General features: G+C 40.0%; 1 pseudogene; it reads left to right on the plus strand.

Moving 5' to 3' along the window:
- Positions 1–12,300: 12,300 nt before the first annotated feature.
- On the plus strand, positions 12,301–13,223 carry LOC140844145 (olfactory receptor 9G1-like; annotated as a pseudogene).
- The last annotated feature ends 1,652 nt before the right edge of the window (positions 13,224–14,875 follow it).

A 14,875-nucleotide genomic window follows, 5' to 3' on the forward strand; every position in this document is an offset into this window, starting at 1 on the left:
TTCTCTCCTTCTAAGGACATGCAAGGACAATTTTGGTGAGGTTATTATATTTCATGCCATTGTGCCCAATCATAGTCAAGAATTCATACAATGCTAGTTAACGAATTAGTATTCTTTTGATACAATGCAATCCAGGAGACCTAAGAAGAGAAATTTAGGGAGATTTAAGAGATGAATTTTAAACATAAAACGTAAGGATTCCTACTGAATTTCAAGTTATTCTAGATTAAAAACAAACCATAAATCCAAAAGTCTTGACCCTTTAATCATGAAATGAAAGAGCCACTTCTTTATCATAACAATATTTTTAGTTGCACGATTTTTTCTCCCTGGAGCATTAGCACAGAGACCCAGAGGAACCCATGAAATAAGTCATTACAGTTATACTCAGTAAGCATGATCCCCACAATCTCTATGTCTTACACATGTTTTCATTCAAGGAAAAATCAGAGAAGTCCTCATAGATATGATTTTGTGAATCACTGTTGAATTATCAGGTTCCTCTTTCATTTTATAGGGGTCAACCTATAAGGAATTCTACCGCCAAGTTTTGATATTCAGGGCATCAAACCCCATTATTGTAATAAAAACTAATAACTATAGTGAGATGAAACAATCTGAGAAATAGAAGTCTGTGAGTTCATATTATTTAAAAGAGAAAAGCCTATATAGGGAATATATACAGGTAGTGAAAAAAGATAACGAGTTGCATTTAATTTTGATTTTAAAAAGTGAGGCAATGTTAATATAGTTTCTGTTGATTGAAGATGAATAGGTCTGTGTTTCTTTCAGTATAAGCATTAATCAAAAAATAAAATGGAAGAATGTGAAATTGAAGGAAGTAGTTTCTAAAACTGTAGGACGTCCAGGCAGAGCAGGAGAGCCTGACCAGCCCTGACAGTGGTTCGCATTAACCTGAAGAGTAAATCCCAAGGGCACAATCAGTACTAGGGGTGATCTGGAATCTTAGCAGACATAGGCAGAGCGGACCAGTTCCAAGATGCTTGATGTAGACAATGTTCTAGAAAGCCATCTATGCCAGTGCAGACACTCATTTTCTAAAAGATATTTCTGTATTTCCTGCTTATAATATTATTCCTATAAAATATATTTATTAAGTAACATTAACATAACTAATTGATATCCCTTAGTGGCAGAAAATCATTATGGGAAAATAGAAAGTTGTTTCTAAGTTGTGTTTAGGACAAATGAGTTCTAATAAACATTTTCAAAAGTACACATATTGTTTGGTGTTCTCCTCCATGCAACAAATCTCCTGAACTTACATGCTTAACTTTTAAATAATGAACTCTTCATGGTCCTTCACTGCAGAGATGATGAGCAGTGGGCATTTCTGGGTAGCAGGACTTGTGACATGCCACAAATTATACTGTAATGGCGCTTAAAATCACTGTCAGCTTGTGTCTAGTTAAAAATAAAAGGTGGGTGTTGTGAAGGAATAAGCATCTGCATAGTAGCAACTTACAAAGCTGACTACTATATAACTTCCCACTGGATAAACACAAACTCAAACCACTCTCTACCCACTTCCTTGCACGACTCTGCACCGTTCACTCGTTCACAGCACCACGGTTGAGTGATTTACCTGGTAAGCTGCCCAAATATCCTTATTGTAAGATCTTTTCTTATTTTCATTATGCCACTTCAGCCAAGTATTTACTGAGAGATTCCTAATATATGAATGTCTGGATAGAATTGTGTACATCTCTGTGAACATAAAGATTTTAAGACATCTTCTAATCAATGTATGTGACTTTCAGTGTTCAATAAAATGTAAGCCTTTCAGTCTCCTCCACACACCCAGTGACTTCAAAAGCATGATTTATGCCTCAAAGGCCACAGTGGCTTCATTCTACTGTGAGCCTGCTCAACTGTACAGTTTTTGAAGATGTAAATTCATTTTATCTCCTACCTGCCTCTATTTCATTTCTCAGATGGAAGTTACTATTCCTGGGTGCTCTCTCCAACTTGTGTGTCTGAAATGCTTGCTCACTCATGAGCGCCATCTTGAAAAGCCCCAATTCCTTTCCCCTCAGAGAAAGAGATGAATACAAGGTAAGGAATCGGGGTCCCCACCCTTGCATCTTTCATATCTTTAATGAAAACACCCATCTCTGCACTTTCCTCCAGGGCTGTGATATTGCATTTCCTGTACCGTCTCAGTAAACAAGGTCTACAGGTAGCAAATTAGCTTCTTCTTGACCTTCTAAAAAAATAAAAATCTTCTTTCCAAGTGTCTAAACAGAAAATTAAAATGAAGATTCTGTTTTATTCTCTATATCTATGCACATCTGATTTCTGTCTGGGTAAATAATGATCAACTACCTAGCCAGTCCCCCTGGACCTACTGAAAGACACACTCTGGCCAGACTGTCTTTCACCCTGTTTCCACTGGCAAGTACGCACCTCTGGGGTTTTCCATCTCTGCAGTTAATTTCAGCTCAGAGCCAGTATCCAACAACCCACAGGACTTTTGAGCACCTCCCTTTTCCTAGTGTAGGATCACCCTCACAAATGGTTGCAAGCCAACCACCAGAAGGCTTAAAGGGAGCTGCTCAGTGTACCCCTCGGCTCAGTTTCTGGATTGTTCCTCCAAGGGACTTCACCATCAGTCTATGGGCTCAGTGACTAAAACCTAACTTAGGTCAAAGGTATATGTAAAAGTTGTATTTAGAACATCTTAAGCTAGTATTTGTTCAAGTACCAAAAAAAACCACAAATTGTTTTCATTTCAAGAAAGAAGTTACATTGGTTGTTTTCCCAAATATTTCATTCTTAGGAACCAGGGAATGTATAAGAATTTGCCACAAATGTCTGAACCTAAAAATCTATGGTGATCATCTACAGTTTGTGGTATTTTAGATAATTTCTACCATCTTGTGTAATATGAAGGTATGAAGTCATAGTTTGTTGATGGGGGGCGTTAATAAATGATTCCGTTTGGGGCCTGTGGCTTTCTTTTCAATGGGCTCTATTAACTGTTATAAAAGATTCTCAAACTCACACATTTGAATACTCAAATGTTGGAATGAGGTCTTGCTATGAATTTTGGCAAATTGGGGAATTCAGGTATTACTGGTGGCGTAGAAATTTAGTTTTTTTCAAACAGTGACTCTACAGCAGTCCATTACATGACAGGCAAAATTAAGCCTCATTTTCATACCCCACCAAGATTCCATGACAGCTTCTGAGGCTGCTGAGAGTAAACAGGGGACAGTTTTCTCAATTTGTGGTGAGAAAGTACAATTTATGTTTAACAAATGACTTTAACATGAAATTATAGAACTGACAGAAAAATGGAAGAAAATAGCCGTTGAGAACCATTTACCCAAAGAATGATCTTTTTTGACTATGGGCCCTAGAGCAGAAGGAGGTAGAAAAAAGAGAGATCTTCATAATTAGGATGAAATTAAATCATGAAAGGTATAATTTTTTAAAATTTACTTTTGTCCCAACAAGGAGCAAGAAGAGAGATACACATATAAAGTGTTAGATGTCAGATTATCATTATTCTATTATTACTCTTGGGCTGCCATAGTCCCTAAGACTGGCGAGAAGAGAAATCCTTTCTTTCACCTGTGACCTGTAGTCCATGTTTAAGCCTACAATGAACACATGTAAACTACTTTGTTTGTGTCTGTGGATTTGAACATTTTCAAGATCCACAGAGTTCAGGCTGTTTAGTTATCAGTAACCCCCCAAAATTTCATAATTATTTATAAATGAATGGTGCATCAGACAGAAATAAAGAAGTCAGTGGAAGATGGGGTGTGGTTCCATAATGGATAATATGGGCTCATCAAGAAAGCTCTAAGCCAAAGGAGAACATGCTTTTCTAGCAGAGGGTAGCGGTCCTGATATAAAGGGGCCCTGTAACCATCAATTTACATCCTCACTTTTTGTATAATAATAACTCCACGACCAACCCTACAATCAAATGACATTATTAACCAATATAATATTAAATGTTCAACATGCCATATCTATTGGATGTCAAATACACTTCTAATCTTCTTAGAAATAAACTGTCACCATTAAATATACCCATAATCTTCTAAGATTATCTAAACTCATTATTTCAGATGAGAAACACATACAAATGAGGAAATTGATTTTCAGGAGGTTTAAATAAATTTTTCAAGATGATCACTTCAGGAAGGGTTAGAATCAGAATTCAGTTCAGGTCTCTCTGAACCCGCATCTCATGGTGAATAGTGTATTTTGCTTTCACAAGTATGTACGCCTTCCTGCGGAATGCCTTTGGGTATCCACACACTAGTGTTCATCCAGCCTTCAGGTACTGAAAGTAGGACTGCTGTCATCCTTATAAGTGTGACATTCTAAGAGGGTTCCTTGGAAGTCTGATGTGCTAAATTTGGTCTCTACAGGATGAGGTCCAGGAAGCTGCAGCTTTAGCCATATGTCAGGTGGTGTTTATGTCCTCGGGGTTAGAGGGCCCCTGATGTACTGAACTTTTCCATGTGTCAAGCCCTCCCCTCATTAATTTACAAACATTACATTCCTGAACTTACCACAGCAGTGTCTAGTAGTTACAATTCTTATGCTTGTTTTACAGGTAAGAAAGTTAAGGCTTAATAGTACAACGTCGTTTCTATAAGGTCTTCTGAGAGCCGACAAGCAGTGAGAGAGAACTTGAGTCCATTGTCATTAGCCTGAATGTCAAGATATGGTATCTAATAGCTCTTACCCAAGAAGGAATTTGCTGGTCAAATGGAAACTAACTGTCTCACAAATATTTTCTATTTTAAAATACAATTTGTCTGTATATTTCAGTGGTCAGACTGTGGATTCTGAATATGTTTAACTTCGGATTTTCTTTTGCATGCCTGCAAATAGCATAGAATGGTCAGAGACTTCCAGTTACAGTAAGTAATGTGGGATAATGATCAATTCTTTTGAGGCTTACGTGCCATCGTCAGAGTAGACCAGACTGTGCTTTTGATTGATATATTCCTCGAGAATTAGGGCAGTCCATCTATTTACCTGCTCAGCAAATATCACGTGTGCCTCCTCTGAGCTAGAGTCTGTTCTAAGCACAGGCATCCAGCAGTGCAAAAAACAAACAACAAAACAACAAAACACGTCCCTATTATAAGAATGTCCTAGAGAGTGTGGACTGGCAGCCAATAAAATAATTACATCAATTATGTGATTCCCCAGAAAGAATAAGCAGAGGAAGAGAATAGCCAGCCATGGGGTTGGTGGCCGGAGGCACAAATTTTAGGAGGGTGATGGGAGAAAACTTCTTTGAGATGGTGATACATTTCTGAACAACTAAAGAAAGTAAAAAGACGTTTTAAGCAGAATGAAAAGCAATTGCAAATATTTTAAATTAAATGAATTTTGAGCTACAAATAAAACATGTGAGTTCATAAAAGTGCACAGAGTTCAAGTGGACAAATGCAGACCTTTGTAGCGAAGAGGTTCGTTGAGAAAGAAATGTCCCATTGCACTGCAAAGCTGCTCATTTCTATTTATGTTCCCCCTCACCAGATTATTGACCTCCCTTACATGAGCACAGATGGTTTGGAGCATGATGCTGAGGAAGTCAAGGGTTATTTGAAGAGGGGACTACCAGCAAGAACACCTACATGAAGGGGGATTCATGTCATGGCAGGAGAAGACACATGAGGAATTTGCTTACGTAGAAAGATCACAGAATGCGGACTCAGAGGCATTGAGGGTAGACTCAGCCAAGCCTGCTGATTCTCCTTACAATCTCCAGCAGTCCCACTGCACTGTTAGGAGGATTGGGGAGAAGCGTGTTCAGGGCTCATTACTCAGACTGGCAGCAAGCAATTGGATCAGGCAGAGCCAGTTGCTTCCCTCAGCACCATGCTTTTTGCCACAGGTCCTAACCTTTCAAGCCTGTTAACATGGGTCCAGGTTAAGCCATAGTCTCCAAGAATATTCTGAGTGTGGCATAAAATCCCTCTGCAGTCTCACCTACCATCATTCCAACCAACAATCTCTGTACTACAGACAGATGGACAAGCTGGGGACAGTCCCTCCGCCCTTCATTGCATTTCCTGCATCAGTGCCTCCGCACTGGTAGTTTATTTTCCGTTGCCAAAAGCGTCCTCCTCCCAGTTGGTTACTACCCAGGCACCTTCAGGCACATGTACATGTGTCTCCCTCCTGTGTAAGCCCTCTCAGAGCAGACACAGTGCTTCCCTCATGGCCCCTAACAAGCTCTCCCCGCTGGCCTGCCTCCCGCCAGCAAGTACATAGGGAATCCTGTCATAACCTATCACTGTGTTTACAAAGGTTTGGTTTCTCCCAGTAAACCACACCCTTCTTGAGGTCGGTCCCCATACCTTAGTTTTCTCTCTTGTCCAAGGTGCCTGGCAGAGTATCTAGGACACAGTAAATGTTACATCGATATGCAGATTTCGGGACAGAGGATGAGCTCTGAGGAATCTGCTTTTGAATCTTGGTCCTGCAAACTTCACAGTTTATGACCTTGAGCAATGTAAGTCTCAGCTCATCTGCAAGTCATTTTTATGATTCAGCTCATCTGTAAAATGGGTATACTAATCCCATTCACAAGCTAAATGTGACAGTTAAATGGAATGAGTCTTTAAAACACTCAACAGAGAGCCTGGCACATACAAAGCGCTCAAGAAATATTATTTTCATAATAAAGGAGAAGCTTGAGGAATTGCTTTTAGGGCCATTGGGCAATATGGTGCCCTTCTTGTTATTTCAAAATTGGGAAATGAGCTAAAAATGGTTAAAAGGAGAGTGAATATGTTTGGTACAAAATCAACCTGTATAGACACTCAGGACAAGGGGAGTCTACTGTTTAAAGAATTGTAATGAATGTTGAATAGATACACAAAGGTTATGCCTCTTTGAAGTACACTTGGTATAGGGGAAAGAATATGAATTTTGCAATCAGAATGCTTTGAGCTTAATTTGTGACTGCACTTAGTTCTGATTTTATCTTAGGCAAATTAATTACTTGCTGTTGGCTCTTTTTTTTTTTTTTGATAATAAGAACTGCACTATATATTCCATAGAGTTGTTTGATAATTAAAGTTCCTGGGAAGGTTGTTTTGCAATTTTTCAAACTAAAATAATTGTTATTATTACTTTTAAAAACATTCTCCTCTTTTTGCATTGAACAAGATTCTCCTGCATAAAGTTAACACAATTTTTGGTTAATTGCCTTTTAGACACTTTCAAAGCTACGAATCCCTTTGGGGCTCAAGGGAGGAAATGCTCTGGGGAGCCTGAGCAGGTATAAGTTGTCTGGGTCTAAGGTGTGGGCTTTTGCTGGGAGGGACTGTGAGTTTCTGTCAGTGTCCTGGTCCTGGGACAGGTGAGCAATGTTTCTTCTCTATGTCAGGGTTTGTTGTAAGACTAAGAAACCCAAGACTCTGACAGAAGGTAATTTAGGTGCTACTTGAAAGCATTTATGTGGACCACATGCACAAGGTACTTACCTGTAATACCATGTGAATTTCTTAGCATTATGCCATTGGTTTGAGGAAAGGTGTTAAAATGAAAAGAGATGCCCCATGGAGCTCACAAGCATTGGTTTACTTAACACCAAACGTGAAAGGAGGTGATATAATGCTCAAGTACCAGGACTCTGATGCAAGACAGTACCATGAACAAATTACATCAATAGTAGCTACTTATTAAGTCTCAGTTTGGTCATCAGCAAAATTATTGCTTTTAATCCTTAAAAATATCTATGAAGGATGTTGCGGGAATGTATATCATGATGGCTGTGAAATACTAAATACAGTGCTTGACTCAGCATAAAATATTTAACATTTTTAGCCATTATTTAATAAATAATCATATTCTGACATCATTATGAGAACCAGGAACTAATCAGGTCAGAAGATATTGAGTGTAAGATTGAGGTCAGGCGTTTTGCAACTTCTTCCCACACGAAGCCCCTCACGGTGCTGCGAGGCTACCACGTCTGGGGAGGTCTCTCCCTGCACAGTAGATGAAATTCCACCAGGACATGGAGGGCTCTCTATTAGACTGGGAAAGAATTTGTGATCAGGTTGAGCAAGAGCCAGTAAGAAAGGAACTCATTAAAGCAAGAGTAGAAGCTAACCTCAGCAGCGGTGCATGCAACAGAGAGCAAGGAAGGGGAGAGGGAGAAAGTGGACGTTCATTGAACTGCTGTCAGCACAGGGCAAACCCTTTATCATCTCCTAAAACGAGGGACACCAGACATCCAGGGTCCACTCAGTCTTCAGTGTGTGTGAAGTACATCCCTACCTACCCAGGATTTGGGAAGCCTGCAGTGCACTGGATGAGTGAGATCATGTCCACATCCCTACTGCTCTGAAATAAAATGGAGACTGAGAAAAGGACTGTGCTAAGACTAGAAAGCTGAATGAAGAGAAATAGCAAAGTGAGACACTTAGCACCAGAGGTGGAGTTTGGCAAGTTTTTGTCTTTATCATGAAAAAGAGGTTAGAGAGAAAGTGAAGTAGGCTTCTACAGCAAGACTGTTATTTGGTAAAGTGTACAAACTCAGATGGGAGTGGGGGCGACTCTGAAACGAGGTGCACTTAGGGTTCATGTTTGGGTTTACAGGATCTTTGGGGTAGGCGTAGGCATGAGGAATGAGGCAAGCAGGTGGTCAACAATTCCTTTGAAGTTTTATCCTAAGAATAGGGTTATTTAGGTGACTGTTTTAGTAGGGATCTCTGCCTTCTTTACCCAAGTGGACACAGTTACACTCTGGAGGTCGGCCTCTTCCTGGGTACAAAGTTACTTAATTAATTCAGGGTCTGGAAGAAGAGGAAGAACAGCATGTAGACTAAGTTAAAGAACAAGCTGGGCACTTTTGCAGAGTAAATAGACTTTACAGTGATATGACCCTTGTCCCATTTCCTTTCTCTATCTCAGTAGTGCTCCTGGATCCCTTTTATCAACAATTTTGTCCAGCACAAAACTGTTCTCAGTTTGTATTGTTGGGGAGGAAGCAATATCCACTACCACTAAGATTCTCCTGCTGGTTTAAGAATCAAATTGACATGAGACAGATTAAAGGAGAAAAAAATCAAACTAAATTATGTGTATATGGGGAATCCATAGATAGATTCCAAAGACAGGGAGAATGAGATATACATGTCATCCTGAACTAAGGAGAAGGGCGAAGGGTCTGAGGTTCAACGGGAAATGGATGTGATTCTCAGGAGTATGAAAAGAGTAAATGTGTGGTAACAAAGTACTTGATGGGTCAGAGAGAAGCAAGGGGGCACAGACAGAAATGTTAACAAACAAGCTTTGCTTTGTGGCATCCCTGCCTGCTGATCACCCCTGGGTTACATTATAATGGAGCCATCTGTGGGGATAGCCCTCCTGTTGGGGTAGTTGCTCCACGTAAATTCTTCTTACAGGTTGTGGTCTGGGGAAGTTAAAGCATCTCCCTGGGTGTTTTGCCAATTTATAGTTTTCACCACCAAATACCTGCATGTCACATAACAGCCTGCTCTTGGCCCCTAATGCATGAAGTGTTCCACTGGAAACAAACAGCCAAAATACCTCATCATAACCAGTAAACTACTATAAGACACACATTGAACTGATTCATGTTTTACAGCAAAAGCAGATGGGAAGATGCACAGTGATAAACAAACAAAATTTAACCAGTAAAGCTGAGTTCTACTTGGCTTTGTTTAGCTCTTCCTGAATGGGCAGCATCTGAAGAGCAAGTGGACAGCTACCCAGAGATGCTGTTCAGAATGGACGGTGTGTGTAGACAAGAGAGGAGGACAAGGAAATTATGAACCAGAGAAAAGAAGGGACTTTTGGAAGGCAGGGCATCTTCCTTTAGGGGGAGGGACCAGCAGGATGTCCATCATGCAGATTCCCTCACTGGTGCTATCATGTAATTTCAGATTGGCCACCAAAATGTCACATTTCTGGTATAGGTTAAAGCTGTAATTCAGGCTCTGTGTGTAGTCTTGGGTGTGTAGGGAAGGGGGAAGAACAATGTCTCCATTTATTCTAGTTGTTTCTTTTTTTAATAATAGTCTTGGCAACTTTGTATTCTCATCATTGTATTCCATTCTTTGGTATATTTTTTTCTTAAAACGTGTCTATATGAACTATGTCAAGTTTTTTTCTTTTACTCTCCTGAGTATTTTCCTATGTGTATAGGTATTGTTATGAGATATGAATATATACTGGCTGTAGGGTGTCCCAGTATATGAAATAACTGCAGTATTAACATTTAGTCATTAAAAAATATCTTAAAAATGGTAAATTTCAGTATTCCAGATATACACTAGTAAAAATTTCAGCTGAGAAGAAATACATTTAGCAAAAAAGGTAAAAAACAAATGGACATTTTGAAGTAGACAAAAGAACAGGAAGATAGAAATTGTAAATCTTTACTTCCTTTAGATGAACAATCATTCCCGAAAGAAAAAATAAATAATCAACCTTTAATTTGTAATTCAATATTGTTAAAGTCATTAACACGGAGACCATTAGACTGAGCTGTTTTTCGTACTTTGGTAGCCTGTATTAGCTTATAAAACCTAAGCTATTGTCAATGAAGCCTAGTTAATGAAACCTAAGAATTACCAATCAAAACAGCCAACAGCCAACCAGGATTCCCAAATTAGCAACCACTTAAGGTGTTGATAATCAAATTATTTCTTTGCTTTGCTCCTGCTCCTGTGTACGCACTTCTCCTCTAGCTGCCGTCTGTATACACCTCCTAGCCACCTTCAGTTTGGTGCTGCATGATTTGAGTTTACATTTGGTCAAGGAAACTCTTGGAATCTTTCATGTGCCTAAGTATCTTTCAGAAACATATAATTGTAAGGTAAATAGATTGCTGCAAATGAAATCTTTTTTGAAGATATACACTTATACTGTTGGATCCTCGACTTGAAGGTTTACTAGTGGTATTGAATTAGGAAAGGGCAGGAGACAAGCATCATGATTAACTTTTCCTACCTATAAGCAAAATGACAAGACGTAAACAGTATTGTAAGAATGGGAGAAACCCAATCTTAAGGCTAAGTTTCCATTTTAAAAACGAGGGAGTTAGGAGGTAAGATTCCTCATATATTGTTTTTTTTCTTTCTTTCCTTCCTTTCTTCCTTCTTTCTCCCTCCCTCCCTCCCTTCCTTCCTTCCTTCTTTCCGTCCTTCCTTTGTTTCTTCTTTCTATTATTTTTCCCTTGTAGATTCTTTAGTGAGCAGCCAACAACCTATCTTAGGGCAGAAGAACTAGTCCTAAATTACATGTCCCCACAGTTGGAGGGTAGCCACTATCTTAGAGAATAACCAGTTCAATAAATTCCCTGTGTTTAGTTTATCTTACAGAATTATCTGGAGGACTGACTGTGGACAAGAACAGTGTCAGTCCCTGGAGATAAATATCATGAGACCACATGTCAAGCCTACTAGGCCTCACTCTCCCCGCTGCCCTTTGCCCCAGTTGTGCAAGCCTTAAAAGATAGAAAACTGTGCCACTCAGTGCACCTCATCTCTGGGGTTGCCCAAAGCCCTCCTTTAAAGTGCAGAGTTGTCAATGAGGCCTTCACACTGCTCAACTTATTAAGTCTTGCCTCGGTGCTCTTCCAGTAGCGTCTCTGTTGTATCCACTATTTCATTTTAATTCCAAGTCTTCACTCTGTCTCTGCCTTACTCCTGATAAATAGAGAGGGTCTCCTGAGAGCTTTGATTTGCACCTGAAAGTTCCTGTCACCTGGGTAACCTGGACAGAACTGCAGCTGCACGATCTGTCCTAGTAGCCTGCCTGAAAATGCACTTTCTTAGAAAAGTTCTCAGAACATAATCTCACTCCATCCCATGCTCCACAGCTCTCCCAAATCCTGGGGCAGTAGGGGGTAGTCCCCATGCCATGCAGATCCAAGCAGACATGGGACTCCTGGTGACCCTGGCTTTAGGTGTTGGCAGGGGAATCTACCCTAGGCTGAGGAGGAGTTCAGCAAACATCCCCTCTATACTCACCTGTTCTCAGCCACCTGCAAGGCAACTGCCATCCCTTGTTACTCCTGCATAAAGAAATTCCTTCCTTACCTACACTCGTCCATCTGCTAGTGAATTCTCCTCGTTAAGAGCCATGAACCCTCCCCTATTCAGGTTAAAGTTTCACTTAGTGAGCAGAGAGAGACCTCCCCAGACTCGGCTGTCTGGCAACAGTACTATGTTATACTCTGAGGAAACATTTATTACTTCAGCCCAGTGATTCAGGCTGAACTCTCTGCTTCTCTCCTCCCAGGTGACATTTCTTAGAGCCATGGAAAGGAGCAACCACACAGTGACAGAGTTCATCCTGCTGGGCTTCAGCACAGACCCCATGATACAGCGGGTCCTCTTTGTGGTATTCCTGGGCGTGTACTCTGTGACCATGGTAGGAAATATCACCCTCATGGTGTTGATCTGTAGTGACTCCCGTCTGCACACGCCCATGTACTTTTTCATTGGGAATCTGTCTTTTCTGGATCTCTGGTATTCCTCTGTCTACACGCCAAAGATCCTAGTGATCTGCATCTCTGAGGACAGAAGCATCTCTTTGCTGGCTGTGTGGCTCAGTTCCTCTTCTCAGGTGGGCTGGCGTACAGTGAGTGCTATCTTCTGGCTGCCATGGCGTATGACCGCTATGTGGCCATCTCTAAGCCACTGCTTTACTCACAGGCTATGTCCATAAAGCTGTGTGCATTTTTGGTAATGGCCTCATACCTTGGTGGCTTTTTCAACTGTTCCATCGCCACTGAAAGAACATTTTCCATTAACTTCTGTGGAGACGATGTCATTGATGACTTTTTCTGTGATTTGTTTCCATTAGTGAAATTGGCCTGTGGCAGGAAAGATGGCTTCCAGGCTGTGCTTTTCTTCTGCCTGGCCTCCAATGTCATTGCCCCCTGTGTGCTCATCCACGCCTCCTACCTCTTCATCATCACCACCATCCTGAGGATCCACTCCACCCAGGGCCGCCTCAAAGCCTTCTCCACATGCTCCTCCCACCTGACCTCGGTCACCTTGTACTACGGGTCCATTCTCTACATTTACACCCATCCCCGATCCAGCAATGCTTTGGAGAGGGACAAAATCATTTCCACATTTTACACTGTGGTGTTCCCCATGCTGAATCCCATGATCTACAGCCTGAGGAATAAGGATGTGAAAGAAGCTCTGAATAAAGTCTTCAGAAAGTCATGATTCTCTCCTTCTATGGACATGCAAGGACAATTTTGGTGAGGTTTTTATATTTCATGCCATTGCGCCCAATCGTAATCAAGAATTCATACAATGCTAGTTAAAGAATTAGTACTTTTGATACTGTGCAATCCAGGAGACCTAAGAAGAGAAATTTAGGGATATTTCAGAGATGAATTTTAAACATAAAAACTTTATGATTTCTATTGAATTTCAATTTCAAGTTATTCTAGATTAATAACAAACCTTAAATCCCCAAGTCTTGACCCTTTCTTCATGAAATGAAAGAGCCACTTCTTTATCATAACAATATTTTAGCTGCCTGATATATATAAGAAGAGTATTTATACAGCTATTTCCTGGAAATAGGAACAAATATTCTGAATTATCTTTGAAAACTTTCCTATGACACTTAACTAATTGAAAGGGGCACTTTCCATTCCCTTAGCAGAGTCTCTTCAGTACTTTTGTATATTTGTTTTCCCTGAAGCATTACAGAGACCCAGAGGCACCCATGAAATAAGTCAGAACAGTTACACTCAGTAAGCATGATCTTCACAATCTCTATGTCTTACACATGTTTTGATTTAAGGACAAATCAGAGAAGTCCTCATAGATATGATTTTGTGGATCACTGTTGAATTACCCGGTTCCTCTTTCATTTTATAGGGGTGAACCTATGAGGAATTCTGTCCTCAAGCTGTGGTATTCGGGGCATCAAAACACCAATATTGTGATAAAAACGAATAACTATAGTGAGATAAAGTAATCTGAGAAAAAGAAGTCTTCAAGTTAATATTATTTAAAAGAGAAAAGCCTATATAGGGGATATATACAGGTAGTGAAAAAAGATAACGAGCTGCATTTAATTTTGATTTTAAAAAGTGAGGCAACGTTAATATAATGTCTGTTGATTGACCATAAATAGGTCCATGTTTCTATCAGTATAAGCATTAATCAAAAAATAAAATGGAAGAATGTGAAATTGAAGGAAGTAGTTTCTAAAACTATAGGACCTCCAGGCAAAGCAGGAGAGCCTGACCAGCCCTGACAGTGGTTCGCATTAACCTGAAGAGTAAATCCCAAGGGCACACTCAGTACTAGGGGTGATCTGGAATCCTAGCAGACACAGGCAGAGCGGATCAGCTCCAAGATGCTTGATGTAGACAATGTTCTAGAAAGCCATCTATGCCAGAGCAGCACTCATTTTCTAAAACATAATTTCTGTATTTCCTGCTCATAATTTCTGTAGAATATATTTATTAAGTATTGTTAACAGATGTAATTGTTGTCCTTTAGTGGCAGAAAATCATTATGGGAAAATAGAAAGTTGTTTCTAAGTTGTGTTTAGGACAAATGATTTCAAATAAACATTTTAAAAAGTACACATGTTAATTGGTGTTCTCCTCCATGCAACAAATCTCTTGGACTTACATGTTTAACTTTTAAAAATGAACTCTTGCTGGTCTTTCACTGCAGGGATGATGAGCAGTGGGCATTTCTGGGTTGCAGGACTTGTGATATGCCTGAAATTATAGTTTACAGGCTCTTACAGTCCCTGTCAGATTGTGTCTAGTTAAAAATAAAAGGTGGGTGTTGGGAAGGAATAAGGATCTGCATAGTAGCAACTTACAAAGCTGACTACTATATAACTT

This window comes from Manis javanica, chromosome 11 (assembly GCF_040802235.1).
Source record: "Manis javanica isolate MJ-LG chromosome 11, MJ_LKY, whole genome shotgun sequence".
Taxonomy (NCBI): domain Eukaryota; kingdom Metazoa; phylum Chordata; class Mammalia; order Pholidota; family Manidae; genus Manis; species Manis javanica.